The sequence below is a fragment of the Puma concolor genome, chromosome D3 (genome assembly GCF_028749965.1).
Source record: "Puma concolor isolate L17-30 chromosome D3, mPumCon1.1.hap2, whole genome shotgun sequence".
NCBI classification, from domain to species: Eukaryota; Metazoa; Chordata; class Mammalia; order Carnivora; family Felidae; genus Puma; species Puma concolor.
This window is the reverse complement of record NC_141678.1, coordinates 52272447-52288944: the sequence shown is the minus strand read 5'-3', so window position 1 is coordinate 52288944 and position 16498 is coordinate 52272447. Positions and strand designations below refer to the sequence as shown.

General features: G+C 34.7%; 1 long non-coding RNA gene across 1 annotated transcript in view; it reads right to left on the bottom strand.

Moving 5' to 3' along the window:
- Positions 1-5588: 5588 nt before the first annotated feature.
- LOC147575567 (uncharacterized) overlaps positions 5589-16498 on the bottom strand; it is a 235788-nt gene continuing 224878 nt past the window's right edge. The window contains exon 3 of the long non-coding RNA XR_015242732.1: positions 5589-5623. This is a non-coding gene — a long non-coding RNA (uncharacterized LOC147575567). The remainder of the gene's footprint in view (positions 5624-16498) is intronic.

Sequence of the window (16498 nt, the reverse complement as noted above, 5' to 3'; positions counted from 1 at the left end):
CTAACCAGAAATACTAGAGAGGTAAATAGGAAAGGTGCTAAATGACAACCGCTGAAAGAAATGAATAACCCCCGAAATAATACCTATTTGTGTAAACGGAAAGCCTGTATTTTTTCTCCTTCCTCCTCTGGATTCCTTTAAATTCATAAGATTTTGTGAATTACTAGCCATAATACTGTATTTATCTATATTTACATGCTTTTATTATATATCTAATTTATGACGTACAACATATATTGCCAAGGGGTGGAGCTGCAGTGGAGAAAAGTTGTTTTGTTTTATCAGAATTAAACAAATATTACCTTGAACTTAATAGTGATAACTTAAGATAAATATTTTAGGCCCTATAGTAACTACTAAAAGTAAATGAACAGACGAATTGAAATTCTACCCTAAAATGTACTTGTTTAACACAAAAGGAGTCAGTATCCCAAGACACATTTAATTGCTATAACTGGGGCTTTGCTGTTGTCTTACACTTGGCAGAAGCCAATAATATTGCTAAACATCCTACAATGAACAGAACAGCCTCCCACTTGGACTACAGTCTAGCCCAGGATGGCAGTAATGCTGAGGTTGAGAAACTCCACGATGACCAAGTAAGATTTATCCTAAGAAATCATTTTAGTTTAACACCTTAAAACCAAACTCTAGTGGTGGATGAGAGCCTTCGGGGTTATGAAGCTTCTGCACTTCTTCAAAACTAAAACTATTTATTGTGTCTGTACGTAGTGAGTTTGAGTAACACAGATTAATGAGAGCTCAAGGCAACAAGATCATTCCATGTCACACAGCAGTTTATATGCAGATGAGAGTTTATCTTTGCCAAGTCCTTTTAATTAGATGTTTTTGCTTCCTAAAATGGGACAAATCATTAAATTGGCTTTTGAAAAATGTAAAGGCTTTGGTATTTCAAAGCAATGAGCACTGTGACACCCAACATTATTTTTAACAATTTGTGACCTTTTGTCATTTCTGTTCTGTCTCCTTATAACTGCTGGGAGATGGGCCTAATGTTCATGGATGCCAAGCACCTCATTTAGCATGACAGAAAGTTGGTAGAAAAGGAGTAAAAGTTCCAGCTAAAAAGACTCATCTGTGAACCCAAGTTTCTCAGGTAAACTCATTCCCATGGCAACAAGAGAGATCACATTCCCCCATCGTTGGGGCACTACTGGGTGGAGACGAATGAGGTGTGTTCAAGAGCAAACAAAAGACAGAGTCCCCTAGTAGTGATCTTGGAAGGGAAGACAAGCTACTTCTACTGTCAACTGGTATTTACCTTTTATCTAAAGAGAACTTCAGATATCAATAGTTATGACCATCAAGCACAGGCCTCAACTTTCTCTTCAGCAGGTTTTCTCCAACTGTTTGTACACTGTGGTATCAATGGACTAAATGTTTATGTCCCTCCAAAATTCATAAGTCGAAATCCTAACCCCCTGCGAAGGTATTAGTAGGCGGAGCCTTTGGGAGGTGACTAGTTGGATTGGTCCCCTTATGAAAGAGACCCCACAGAACTCCCCTGCCCCTTCCAGCCCCTTGCTGTGAAGACACAGCAAGATGGTCATCTGCAAACCCTGAGATGCAAACCTGACCATGCTGGCACCTTGATATTGCATTTCCAGCCTCTAGAACTGTAGGAAATAAATCTGCGTTGTTTATAAGCTGCCCAGTCCAGTCTATGGTATTCTGTTATAGCAGTCCAAAGTGACTCAGACACTAGGTTAAAAGTGTCTACCTGTTTTCAGAAAATATGAGAACCTCTCTTCACCACCAAGCATTTTCTCAGATCTCAACACAACAAAAGCTATACTTCAGTAACTGACAGTTGAGAAAACATGATAAATGGTAACTGAATCCCAGGGCAAATGGTTCAGGGGTAGAGCTATTTATTGAGATGATCATTTGTTTGTTCTTTGTTCTACTAACAGGGATATTGAGAGGATTATTCTTGTTAATACTCACATTTTTTATTTTCAGGATTATACTAACCCTACATTCCTATAAAAAAGCTAAGCTGCACCAATGGTAATTGCTCCTTAGTAAAATAAATAAATAAATAAAATTAGAAAGATAAAGGATAGGTAAAATGGATTAAATGCTTTTATAGATAAACTTAATGATTTTAAAATTCAGTCAGCATGTTTTGTGTTTTTTTATATAGTGCTTGATTCTATTTGCTGAAGTTTTATGGAGGTTTTTTGCATCTATGTTCATGAGGATTATTGGTCTGTAGATTTTAATTTTTTTTAACATTTTATTTATTTTTTGTGAGACAGAGAAAGAGAGACAGAGCATGAGTAGGAGAGGGGCAGAGAGAGAGGGAGACACAGAATCCGAAGCAGGATCCAGGCTCTGAGCTGTCAGCACAGAGCCTGATGCAGGGCTTGAACTCACGAACCGTGAGATCATGACCTGAGCCGAAGCCAGATGCTTAACTGACTGAGCCACCCAGGTGCTCCTAGATTCATTTTCTTATAATACATTTGTCTAGTATTGGTATCAGGGTATTCTGGCCTCATAAAATAATTCAAAGGAAATCATTTCAGGTTTCTCAATGTAGCTTCCAACTCTCTGGTGATTTGTCCTGCAAATTCAAGCCACCTCAGGGTCCCTAAACTCTAATTTTTTCAATTGTAAAACACCATGATAATACTTAGAATCTTTCTGAACTGAGTCCTGTACTACTTTGGGGTTCATCTCTATTGTTTCCCTTCTTTCAGAGAACATAGTCCTGCTAGGTCTGGTGTGCAATGTCTGAAAACAATTGTTTTATATATTTTGTGCAGGGTCTTAGTTTACAGAAGGAAAGTAAATCCAGTCGCAGATCTCTGTCATAGCCTGAAGTGGAAGTCTGGTAAAATAGTTGATACTGCTATTAATACTTTTCAATTTGTGTGGTCTAGGACTGTATTTTTGTGCTTTACTTTATATTATCTGGAAGTAGTGTATGATGAATGTGGCAAATGTCCATTCCCCTTGTTTTTTTTTACATTTTAGTGTGTGTTAATCTGACCTCCCATTTTCAATACCACATTTCTTTATTTAACTGTGTTTTCTCTCTACCTCTCAGGTGGCATTAACCACTGACCGCACCCTAAAGGAAAGACTCATGGAAGTTGGTATAAAAGTACCTTGTTCTAATGCCTCTCTGGCGGGAGACCTCTGAGTTTTATGTTATTTTTCTCTCCTTTTCCTGTGTCACTTCTTTCCTTCCTTGCCACTATTAACTGGAATAATCTCTTAAATAGACTACTTACACAAAGAAACATATTAATCATCTCAGGGTCTGATTCTGAGTAATCCCAGATGAAAAAAGAATGAGAAATCAGAAAACGTGACTTGTCTTCCCAGAATGTAACCAAATCTAAGTTCAGTATAAAAAATTGACATGACATTTTCTGTTTTGTTATAGTCATACTTAAAATTGATTGTTACTAAAAACAAAATTGGAAAGATCAATGATAAAATGGATTAAGTGCTCATAAATAAACTTAAAGCTATTTAATATTAATCATACATGCATCATTACTGAAAGTAAATGATGATTATTACATACAAAATTTGTTAGTTTTTTCCCCTTGGGGGAAATTTTAGTGTGTGATGACCCAATTTTTAAAGACTGGATTATCTCGCCCAACTTCACTCATGATATACACGGGAAAAAGTTGTACTAGGGAATACATTATTTTAAAATTAGGCAACAAACAGTTGGTCATGTTTAATTTTTAAATGGATCATATAAAAGTGTGAACTATTTAGTAAAAGGACTTTCTAATTTTCATTTTTACCTTGATTTTGCAGGATTTCCCCAGACATTCATTAACTCATTCAATTGCTTATATACTTATTTCATAACTATTTATTGAAAGATTCATATTCTGGTCTTGGAATAGACTTTAGAGATATAACAGAAGGTAAGAAAGACATAATTCATGACTTTCCACAGATTAGTCCAGATTGGTGGAGATGATCATAAGAGACAAAATCTGAACGGTTTGACAAATGCCACTTTAAAAAAGGACAAATATAGAAGTACATGGAAGAACATCTAGTTCAGGTAGACAAAGATTGATCAAGAAATCGAATTTTGTCTGATATATGTGGGATTTCTCAAATTAGCCTGGTTACTGGAGTTTATATATAGTGGAAGGAAGATTCAGGCAAGGAAAACACCAAGTTCAAAATGTAACAGAGATGTGTGGAAATAGAAAAAACAAGTCTCTGTGGTTGTAGAATGGACTCCGAGTATATTCTTCGAGCAATGTTGGAAGAAAGGGGTACAGAGTAGGCTAGTAGTAACCGGGATGGTAGGACACGATAGATATTTTCAGAAAATATGATCAAGTGCACATGAGGGTAAAGGGAAGGGCATCGTCAAGGATGACATCCACTGTTCTATCTTGGAACCTGAGTGAATCAGAGATATCACATGAGCTGAACTATAAGAGGACGTTGTAAGGAGGAAGTTTTATTTAGAACATGGTGACTTTAAGGAGTTTGTTATTAGTTGATAGCAGGTAGTTTGAACATATATAATTCAAATGGAAGATGAGATACCTGATCAGGACATAAAAATTTGGGATCACCATCACTTAGATAGGAAATACAACCATGGAAATAAGTTCATTAGAAGAAAATATCAAGGAAGAAGAAAAAAAAAAAACTTGAGTGTCTGTATTTCAGGCATTATAAATTGGTTATTATTCTAAGCTATCATAGTTATTAGCTGTGACACATAAATCACATGACAGAGCCTCAAACTAATCGTCTCTAAAATACAGGGTAAAAGCTATATAATAGAACACACAGCTCTAAAATTCAGTAAATCCAAGACTCTTTATATGACCAACATATAAGTTTTATGTATATCCTTAGTGTTTTGTCTTCATCTGAACTAGGAGTTTCGTATACCTAATGCTACATATATTAAAATATATTGCATTTATGCCTGAGGGATACTGACACAAATTCATTGCCATTCCCAATAAGTGATATTCACTTTAGTCTGATATTTTTCAAAAATGGTAAAGAGAACGTGCATTTACCAATCACCTGCTTTATGCCGGACACTGTTAATGGAACTTCAAAAACATTTACTTACTGGAAGGATTGTTCAATTTGAGAGAGTTTCAAAGCTTTTCAATTTTTATCTTGATTTATTATTTGTCTTTTCTTAGATGTAGCATTTGAGGTTTGTAAAAACAGTAACTGAAGTGATAAGCATATATAATACATTCCCCGAATGTATGCCGTATTATTCTCACTAGAAATAATTGTTATTGACTCAATTCAGTTAGTTAGAAGTAGCAAGGGTTAAATTTGAGCTGGTTCCACAGGGGTGAAGGCCTGGTAATCAACTTTCAGACCCATTACTTTCTCAAGTGTTATGTCCTCTGAAGAGAACCAAAGAAAACTCTATACTATTCACAAAGTTTAGTTGCTTTTGTAAATGCCATCTGCTTCGTCTGTTCAGAAAAATCACTTTCATTATATTTCAAGTCCAAAGTCCCTTTTCTTTGTCTGTGACACTTTTTTTTTTTCCTATCCAGTGAAAGAATCCACAGCAATTTTATGGCGTTTTCCCCCTCTTCTCCTATATAGAATTTTTCATTTTGCCCTGTGGAAAGCAGCACAAGAATTACTGGTCAATTGACAATTCATTCAATTTTACAAGGCGCATTTCATTTCTACTTTTACGATTTCAAAGAGTTTTGGGGGGGAGGGGGAACCTACTTCTATTCACAATCAGGATGGCTTTGTTTGAGTTAAAAATTCCACCCCATGAAACATCTTTACTGAGAGGTAATGAATAGTGTTAGTAATGTAGAAGAGGCTCAAGAGGCTAGGAAATTATTAAAACTTCTAGCAATCAATAGGCAAATTGTGCTTTAGCCTGAATGACTACTACTAAATTGGTGATTCACAATTCTGTTAGCATTGTACAGCTTTTGTAGAAAAATTAATTGCAAAAAATGGATCTCTCCCATCTCAAACTGCACAGTTGTCTATACGTTTAATGGATGATTATGAATACTATTAAGGTGATAGACACCGGTAATATATATATACACACATCAATATCTATATCCATATGAAATTTTGATAAAGGTAAGCATATAAAAAGCATATAAAATAAGAGGGCATGATTTCCAAGGCAGACAGTTATCATTCATTTTGGTTTCTTCGTCTTAGGTTAGCATGTTATTACAAAGACATAAAATGGATGTGCAATAGATTATGTAACATTGACATGATGAAAAAGAGCATTAGGTTGACCCATCACAGCTAAAAAGAGACAGGGAAAGCAAGTTACTAGGGGAACTAGCTGTTGCCCGTCTAATAACAATTTGTGCTCTGTGCGAATTCATAGATACATGCGTATATTGTTAATATAAATATTTTTAAATTTTGCCTATTTAAAATTGTCTCTAGATTAGAATTATAATCATAATTTTATAGTCTATAGAATTTACCATTTATTAAAGAAGATATGCAAACTTAAACATCAGAATTAGATGATCATAAGTAAGATGATATAAGTTGTATTTTTGTTTTGGAGGAAAAAAAGGAGAAAATTGGATTATACATTATCCATATTAAAGGCATATTTAAATATTAAATGTGCATATTGCCTACTCATCTGTATATTTTACTGTCTCAGAAATAGCAATGGAGTTAAGCATGGAAAAGGAGAGTAAGTGTTGTTTTATGATAAAATAGTGTGCTTGCCACAGTTCCTTGGTGTAACAGCGATAATGATAGCTATGTTGTGCATTGAAAGATACAGCAAAATAAGAAGGTCTTTAAAAACAAAGAAAAAAAAGAACATATTTTGCCAGAGTTCTCCTATCTTTTCAGGCAACAACTGTCACTTGACTCTTAGTGTTACTCTTACTGAATTTGTCCATTATGGTGGTATTTTAAAAAAGGAAATTAATAAAACGAATTAAAAGAAATCTTCCAGTGGAGAGATTCAAGGAAAAATAATTACGGTAATAACCCTTTAAAGAATCTATTGCCTCAGAGAAGTCTTCTTCATTATAAAAAATTCTATAGAATGGATATACACATATAGAGCAGGAAAATATATACATTTGACAAATTACAGAAACAAATAATATTCAGGGAGAACAGCTATATTGAAAAGAAAACTAATAAAAGCATGAAATGCAGGCAAATGTAAGGTGATGATTTGGTAGCAGAAACATTTTGCCAAGTTAGAGAGAAACTATGAAAATCACTTTTCTCACAACAGGTTTTTTTTTTCATTTTACAATAGACATAGATTTGTATTATTCTATCTACATTTTCTTTCTCCTGCCCAGACATTCTACTTTTTGATATCAATCACAATCGAGATTAAAAACATGAAACTGAAGAAGAAAACTCAATTGAATTAAATAAATGTTTAAATATTTGCCATATGCAAAGTACTCTGGCAAAAACTCAACAAATACATATTAAATTTCACTGATCAAAAGATTTGTTGATACACACAAATTCAGAAAAGAAACAGTATTAGGCAAGAGAAAGAGAAACAATGGCAGACTGTACTGAGAGTTCCTCTGACCTCCTCTTAAATTGTTTTAACTCTCTTCAGGCTCTTGGACAGAGGGTCAGAGACCATTTTTTTTTTTTTAAATTAAATTCAAGTTAGTTAACATACAGTGTAGTCTTGGCTTCAGGAGTACACCCCAGTGATTCATCTCTTACATGTGACACCAGTGGTCATCCCAAAAAGTGCCCTTTTTAGTGCCCATCACCCATTTAACCCTCCCCTACGACCCACCTCCCCTCCACCAACCCTCAGTTTCTTCTCTGTATTTAAGAGTCTCTTATGGTTTGCCTCCCTCTCTATTTTTATCTTATTTTTCCTTACCTTTCCCTATGTTCATCTGTTGAGTTTCTCAAATTCCATGTATAGGTGAAATCATATGATATCCGTCTTCCTGACTTATTTCGCTTAGCATAATACACTCTAGTTCCATCCACGTTGTTGCAAATGGCAAGATTTCATTTGTTTTCACTGCCAAGTTGTATTCCATTGTATATATATATACCATATCTTCTTTAATTATTCATCAGTCGATGGACATTTGGACTCTTTCCATAATTTGGCTATTGTTGATAGTGCTGCTATCAACATGTGCCCCTTCAAATCAGCATTTTTGTATTCTTTGGCTAAATACCTACTAGTACAATTGCTAGGTCATAGGGTAGTTCTATTTTTAATTTTTTGAGAAACCTCCATACTGTTTTCTAGTGTGGTTGCACCAATTTGAACTCCCAACAACAGTGCAAAAGGGTTTTCCTTTTTCTGCTTCCTCGCCAACATCTGTTGTTGCCTGAGTTGTTAATGTTAGCCATTCTGACAGGTGTGAGGTAGTATCTCATTGTGGTTTTGATTTGTATTTCCCTGATGATGAGCGATGTTGAGTATTTTTGCATGTGTCTGTTAGCCATCTGGATGTCTTCTTTGGAAAAGCGTCTATTCAGGTCTTCTGCCATTTCTTCACTGGATTATTTGTTTTTTGGTTGTTGAGTTTGACAAGTTCTTTAATAGATTTTAGATACTAACACTTTCTCTGATATGTCATTTGCAAATATCTTTTCCCATTCCATCGGTTGCCTTTTAGTTTTGTTGATTTTTCCTTCACTGTGCAGTAGCTTTTTACCTTGATGTGGTTCCAATAGTACATTTTTGCTTTTATTTCCCTTGCCTCCAGAGACATGTCAAATAAGAGGCCACTTTTTGAGTAACTTAAGGAATTCATTTCTGAGAATACTTTTACTACCTTCTGAATTTTTACTTCAAATAAAATCTCCTCTTATTTTAATGCAGTCTAATATTTTGGAAAAAACTGAGGCTTATATAAGAAATATCACAAGGAGCCTATGAAGAAGAATTTAAGAAATATTACAGAGTCACAAAATGGAAATGTGAAGCATCAAAAGCAAAACTTGACTATGTAACCCAGAGAAGGAAAAAGCTTAATTTATTCAATTAATGCATCTAGCTTCAAAAGTGAATTTCAAGTTAAATGGAAATCTAATTTTAAGATACAATCAATATACTATGTTGTAATCAAAAGTTGCTGGTTTTAGGCATCTACCCGATTTTACTGTGTAAAATTGTTCACCCTTAGCAAGAGGAGTAATTCACTTTACAAGTTAGAAGTAAAGTGTCAATATTACATTTCCCACATATAGCACCTTATATATAAATAATGGTACAATGTAAATACACCCCAAATGATCTTTTAGGCTAAGCAAATAGGCATTGCTCATCATTTTTTTTCCTCTCTTGCTTCTTGAATTTCATAGTTCTTTTAACTGAGACTAGGTAATCCATAACTTAAAAGAAAAAATTTATAAACTTTCTTCATAATTAACTTTCAAGTTGAATATTTTGGCAATGGGAAAGAAAATTCTCATGCTCTAAGCCAAAAAATAATTCAACTTGATCCCTATTGTAAGCAAATTAAGATCTTGTTCCTATTTGTGCATAGCCTATGCAATTCCTATACTTGAGTATAGCTGGTCCCAATTACTATGATGAAAGTTCACTCCTATATTGGACTCCTAATCATTTGAGTTTGAGTCGATCAAAAGGGAGATTACTGTAGATGGGCCTGACCTAATTATGTGAGCCCTTCAAAAGATGCTCTCCTGATGGCCTGCAAGAAAACAAACAACAGTGGTTTGAACTTCCTGTGGAGAGGGCTGGCCTCTAAAAGTTGGGCCTTTAGTCCTATAAGTACATGGAACTATGAGTACATTCTGCCAACAATCTGAATAAGCTTGAAATGAAACCCTCGCCTTCCTGATACCTTGAATGTAGCCTCATGAGAGTCTGAGTAGAGGATCCATCTAAGCCATGTCCATACTCCTAACCCAAAGAAATTGTGAGATAATAAGTGCATATTGTTATAAGCTAAGTTTGTAGTAACTTTTTATGCAGCAATAGAAAACTAAAACAGTCTCTTCTCTGCACCTATATGAATTAAACCATTTGTTACAAAATACTGGTAACTGTATTTGAAAAAATGCCAAGAAACTATCACATTTAAATTTTAGGTTCCCAACTAGTGTTAGTTTCCTCTTGCCTTTATTTCTTCTTTCTCAAACTTAAAATTTTTCTAAGATGACTACTTAGGGAGCAGACTCCAGCAAGTCACAAACCTTTATGCTGGGTTCTTTAACCACTGGTTACAAAGTGTTACTTATTCTCCAGAAGGCCTAGAAAGAATCATCCAAATGTTACCACAGAATACAGGTCATCTGGGGTATGATGAGCTGAATTGTGTCTCGTGAAAATTCATAATCCCCAGTACCCCCAGAATGTGACTGTATTCGAAGAAAGGACTATAAAGATGTAATTAAAGTAACGTGAGGTCACGTGGGTGAGCTCTAATTTCATATACTGGGTGATATTATAAGAAGAGAAGATTAGAAGAATGTTCTCAATATCAAAGGTTCTCAATATCACTAATTATTATATAAATGCAAATCAAAAGCACAAGGAGAAAGCACCTCAAACTTGTTAGTATGATAGCTATTATCACAAAAGCAAATGATAACAAATGTTAATGAGGATGTGGAGAAAAGGGAACCCTTGTGCACTATTGGTGGAAATGTAAACAGATATAGCCGTTATGGAATACAGCATGAAAGATCTTCAAAAATTAAAAATAGAACTATTACATGATCCAACAGTCCCCCTTCTGAGCATATATCCAAAAGAATTGAAATTAGTATCCAAAGAAATATATATCCTCCTATGTTCATTGCAGCATTACTCACAATAGCCAAGAAATGGTAACAGCAAAAGTGTCCATCAGTGGATGAATGGCTAAAAGAATTATGCTGTATTTAAGCCTTAAATAAGAATATTATTCTTATTTATTATTCAGCCTTAAATAAGAATGTGATCCTACCATTTGTGACAACACTGAAGAACTTGGAGGACATTGTGCTAAATGAAATCAGCAAGTACAGAAAGAAAAATACTTCATGATCTCATTTATATGTGGAACCTAAAAACATATTCATAGAAGCAGAGAATAGAATGGCAGTTACATAAGGGGGTAAAGAGGTGGGGGAAATGGGAGATGTTGGTCAAAGGGTACAAAATTGCAGTTATGCATAATGAATAAGTTTTAGAGATCTAAGGTACAGACTTGTGACTATAGTTAATGATACTGTATTGTACACTAGAAAATTTCTCAGAGTAAATCTCAGGTGCTCTCACTATACACAAAATAATGTTAACTATGGATAATCAATTGCCTTGACTGTAGTAATCATTTAACTATGGATATATGTCAAAACATCACGTTTTACACAGTAAATAGATACAATTTTTATTTAAAATGCAGTAAATGAGGTTTAGTTCACAGACAGATGAGAAGATAGATATGGTAACATTAAGAGGATTTGTAATGGATGTTAACAGTAGGAGAAAGAGGTGTCGACTGCCATTTGGAATTCACACCTTTCTTAGCTTTCTAAGGCATCTGGCCGAATATTTGGCTATTCTATATCTTTATGTCAAGACCTAAAAGCAACCTGAGAAGAAAAATTATCTTTTTTTAACTTTACACTGAATTTAGATTGTGTTCCTGAATTTATTAGATATGTAGGTGTCAAACATTTAAACATTAACATTAAACATGTAAAACATCTCTAGATGCTGAACTACAGGAAACTTTTTGAAACATTATATTTGACTTCAAGCCAGATTGTAGGAAGTTTCCACTGAGGCACCACTAACCATATGGTAGTATAAAGAATAATTAAGTTTTTGCATCAGGGAACTTCCACATAGAGAATAATGCACACCTAAAATAAACATCGAATGGTTATTATATAACACTCTGTTCTTTTGCAACACTAACGAATGAGTTGTGAAACTAAAAATGGAAACAGTTCCACATTCGCTTTGGTGTCCTGATTAAAGTGTTGTCAGATGTGTGAAGCCATGGTTTCTGTGAGGACCAAAATAATCTTGCACCTTTTCTTTCTGCACTTGATGGGGAAACTCACACACTGGCATTTTAGCAAGGTAGCTCAGAGGTAAGATTTGCAGGTGTTTTGTGATACTGAAAACTTAACAATTATTTAGATGATTGATTTCTGATATGCTTTCCATTACACTGAACTGCCTCTTCTCATTTCAAGCATATTAGCTATTTTGTAAGCACAATAGATTCAAAATGAGTGTTTGAAATAACCTCCTCTAATGATGCCATTAATAATAACAACAACAACAACAGTTCGTCTTCATCTTTTTTCCTATTATTTGTCAGTTTTCTCTCAAGTCACATTATCAGTATTGATTAATATGGGACACATAGATAAGACACATTAATAGCAACAGAAAAATATTTATCTCAAGTTTTAATTACATTTTATTTTATACAAATATATGATATGTTCAGAGTCAAATTATAAATAGTATTAACAGTTTGGAGAATAACTGTACTTGAGCATGACTTATTTTTTTCAACCGTCCCCATTTGATTTACTCTGCTACATGTTCTGATATATTTGGTAACTGATAAAGCTCATCAGCTATTTCCACCAAATGAATGACTTAATAGAGGGAATTAAACAGAACTTTCTACTGAAAATGCCCAGTTTTACACCTCAATATTTTTGCTCTCGTGATTCAATGAGGACTTGTCATCAGCCCTTATAAGTCTAGTTTTTACTCAAAACCTAGTTATTTCTGACATGACAATGGATGCAGGGAAAATTTCTGTAAGAATGATTGCTGAATGTAAAACAATTGTCCGGAACCCTCAATGCATTTACCTCTGTGTGGTATTTTTCAGAGTTCTGCACCTGTCTTTAATAGAAAGCCATTCAGAAGATAACTTCCACATCTCAAAGTATCTCTTGATTTCTATGCCTTTCCGATTATGTCACAGAGTAAAACACCTGTAAACACTTCTTTCCCACAAGATTACTGATATCCCATCTGATGGACTCCTCCCTAAGAGCTAAAGAGTTCACATTTTATGCACTTTAAAGGCAAAGGCATATAAAAAAAGATAATAAACTGCTACCTGGAATCAACATAATTGTTTGCAGTCAGACACATAGACTGTTTTTTAGCTGTTATTCCTTAGCCATGTAGCATTAATGTATCCTTGATTTTAAAATGTGGCCATCACTACCTCTTGATAGAAGGTTGTGTGAGCATTATTAAGAAATGATAAACACACTGAACTAGTCAAGGGCTCAGAACAACAGATGTTAATTTGTGTCCATCTTGAAAACACTGAAGCTATCAGAGGAGATGGAAATTCACAAGAAACATACATAAAAGGGGTAAAATAGGCTTAAGGGAGCCTTTGGGAGGCATGTGATTAACAAAGGGCAGGATGATAGTCAATGAGGATACTGAGAAAGAACAATACCAGAGTCAGGGAAAGAATCAGAAAAGAAATACATTGTTTAGGTTACCATTACACAAAATCAAAAAGAAAGAAAGAGAAAATTGTGTAACTTTTCATGAAGAGACAAAAAGCAAGGAGCATGTGAAGAGGTCACTGGATTTGGAGATTAGGTAACTGATAATTTCTTAAACATTTTAGCAGAATCTAGGGAACAAGAAAAGGAGGATAAGAGAGATGATACCAGAAAAGTGAAGAATGAGGAAAAACTGAGACTGTATAAAGAGTAAAAAAAAAAAAAAAAAACACCTAAAAATTTCTAGATTAAGGGGAGAAAAAGAGGGAAATATTTAGGGAGCATGTACTCATATATGTATAGATACAGATATAGGCACTGGGGATGCTACACAGTAAACAAACAAACAAAAAATGAGCCACCAGCCCTGACCTAATGTGAATTTAAAAAGAATTCAAGGAAAAATAAAGGAGTTGGGGTAACAAGAAGAGATATTAACCTTGGACCCAAGGACAGAGTCCTCTGAATTTAAAGCAAATGTGGCAAATATAAAGGTGAATAAAGGCAGAGTTGAAGGTGGGAAGAGAGGAAAGCTGTGGGGACTCCACATAATACTATCGTTTTCTCAGATGTGGACAGCAAATTTTTGCTGACATAAATGGGTTAGCTTTGAAAAAGGAGCAAAGTTTGAAACTGCTAAGACTAAAATGCTCAAAAGAATAGAAAAACGTCTTCTAGATTGTATTTTCTGCAATGCTGTTCCTGATATTCAAACTACTGAATTATCAGTGCAACTTTAGGACTCCCAGTAAAGGCTTCAAATGGATGTGCTCCCCACCTCTCCTACTCTCTAAAACCGTTAATTTAAAAGGAGATAAGGAAGGGGCATGGGGGTGGCTCAGTCGGTTAGGCGGTTGGGCGTCGGACTTTGGCTCAGGTTAGGATCTCACCGTTTGTGAGTTCAAGTCCCGCGTCAGGCTCTGTGCTGACAGCCCAGAGCCTGGAGCCTGCTTGAAATTCTGTCTCCCTCTCTCTCTCTCCCCCTCCCCCGCTCATGCTCTGTCTCTCTCTCAAAAATAAATAAACACTAAAAAGAATTTTTTAAAAAATTATAAAAAAAAGGAGATAAGGAATAGAAAACACATTGATGATAAACTAGTAGAAACCAAGGTTTTTGGTCCACTTCGAGATGAGAAGCTGATGATACATTCTTTTAAATGATTTGTTTGGCGCTTGCTTTAGATATTTTAATGTTTTTTATTATTATTTATTTTTGAGACAGAGAGAAATAGAGCATGAGCAGGGGAGGGGCAGAGAGAGATGGAGACACAGAATCTTGAAGCAGGCTCCAGGCTCTGAGCTGTCAGCACAGAGCCTGATGCAGGGTTTGAACTCACGAACTGTGAGATCATGACCTGAGCTGAAGTCGGAGGCTTAACCAGCTGAGCCACCCAGGCGCCCCTAGATATTTTAAATAATCAAATTTTGCTCCTTAAAGTCAGGAGATATTAAAAGAATGCAGTCATAAATACTGGAAATTTAAGAGTGTTTCCATAGTTGATCTATCTTTGAAAATGTTGTTTATCCAACTTTTTGAGATAGAAGTTTTTGCTCATAGAAGTATCTATAATCTGAACTAAATGGCAACTGAGCAAGTCTCTGTAACCTCTCTATACCTTTTCAGGAGACTTCCCCTTGGTTGAAATGGATTGTATACATCCCAGGATACCATCACTATTTATCTGAAATGTGTAGTATTAAAAAAAAAAAAAAAACAACTAAGTCTTGCTCTGTGATGCTCAATCTCTGTCTTTAACAAGAAATTCTGCCTTATTCAAAATGGTTTCAGAAACTGTAACATAATATCAAGGATTTGATTTAGGCCTCTATTGAAAATGTAATTTTTCTTATTCCATAATCTTTATACAATTAATCATAACTGAAATTTCTGCATTGTATAATGCCTGGAGATCAGTATTGTTTGCTGCTTTCTTATAATGCCTCTAGAAAAATTTGTATAATAAAAATCCATTTGTCCTCACAATAAAAAAAGTATTTTAAGGTAGAGCAAATAATTAGAATTTGTGCAATAATTCAACACAATAGTGCAAAAAAGTTATACTGCGCCATTATCTCAGTAATATTTGGGTTATATTACCCAGAAACATCTGATGAGGAAGGGAAATGTATCTAACTTTAGTCAGCATTTAGATACTATAAATGAAACTAACTATAAAATCTTCTAAATATGTACAATGTGAATGTACTTAATGCCACAGAACTATATTATTAAAAACTATTAAAATGGTAAATATATACACATATCTGCATAATAAAAAAGGCTTCTAAACATAAGGACAATCTGAATGTGTATTTAATTTATACCGATGATTTGTAGAGACGCAGCAGATGTTGTTGACAAGGTAAATTGAGCACTGTTATACTATCTAAGATCTTTTAAAATGTAGTGCTATTAATTATTCATTATTATTTGGCCTCTACTTTTCTTTTTTTTTTTTTTTAATTTTTTTTAACGTTTATTTATTTTTGAGACAGAGAGAGACAGAGCATGAACGGGGGAGGGTCTGAGAGAGAGGGAGACACAGAATTGGAAACAAGCTCCAGGCTCTGAGCTGTCAGCACAGAGCCTGACGCGGGGCTTGAACTCATGGACCGTGAGATCATGACCTGAGCTGAAGTGGGACCCTTAACCGACTGAGCCACCCAGGCGCCCTGTGGCCTCTACTTTTCTTATGAAACATTGTGTCCTTGCTTTAAGAGTAGTCTTGCTACTTATATTGGATTAAAGCATCACATTCAAACTACATGTGATCAAAAATTATGAGAATGACAAACAGAAATGCTGATGTCATAAACAGCCCAACAAATTTATTCAGAAGTGTTTGGACAAATATAAAGATATGTCTTATCATGTCATTTGATTATCAATTAATTTAAAAACATAAAACATTCAGAGTAAGAAAAAGGTGAGAAATTAATTTCAAATTGATACATAAATCTATATACATTTGTGTTTAATGAAAATAAATGATTTAATGCCTGTTATGTGTAATAA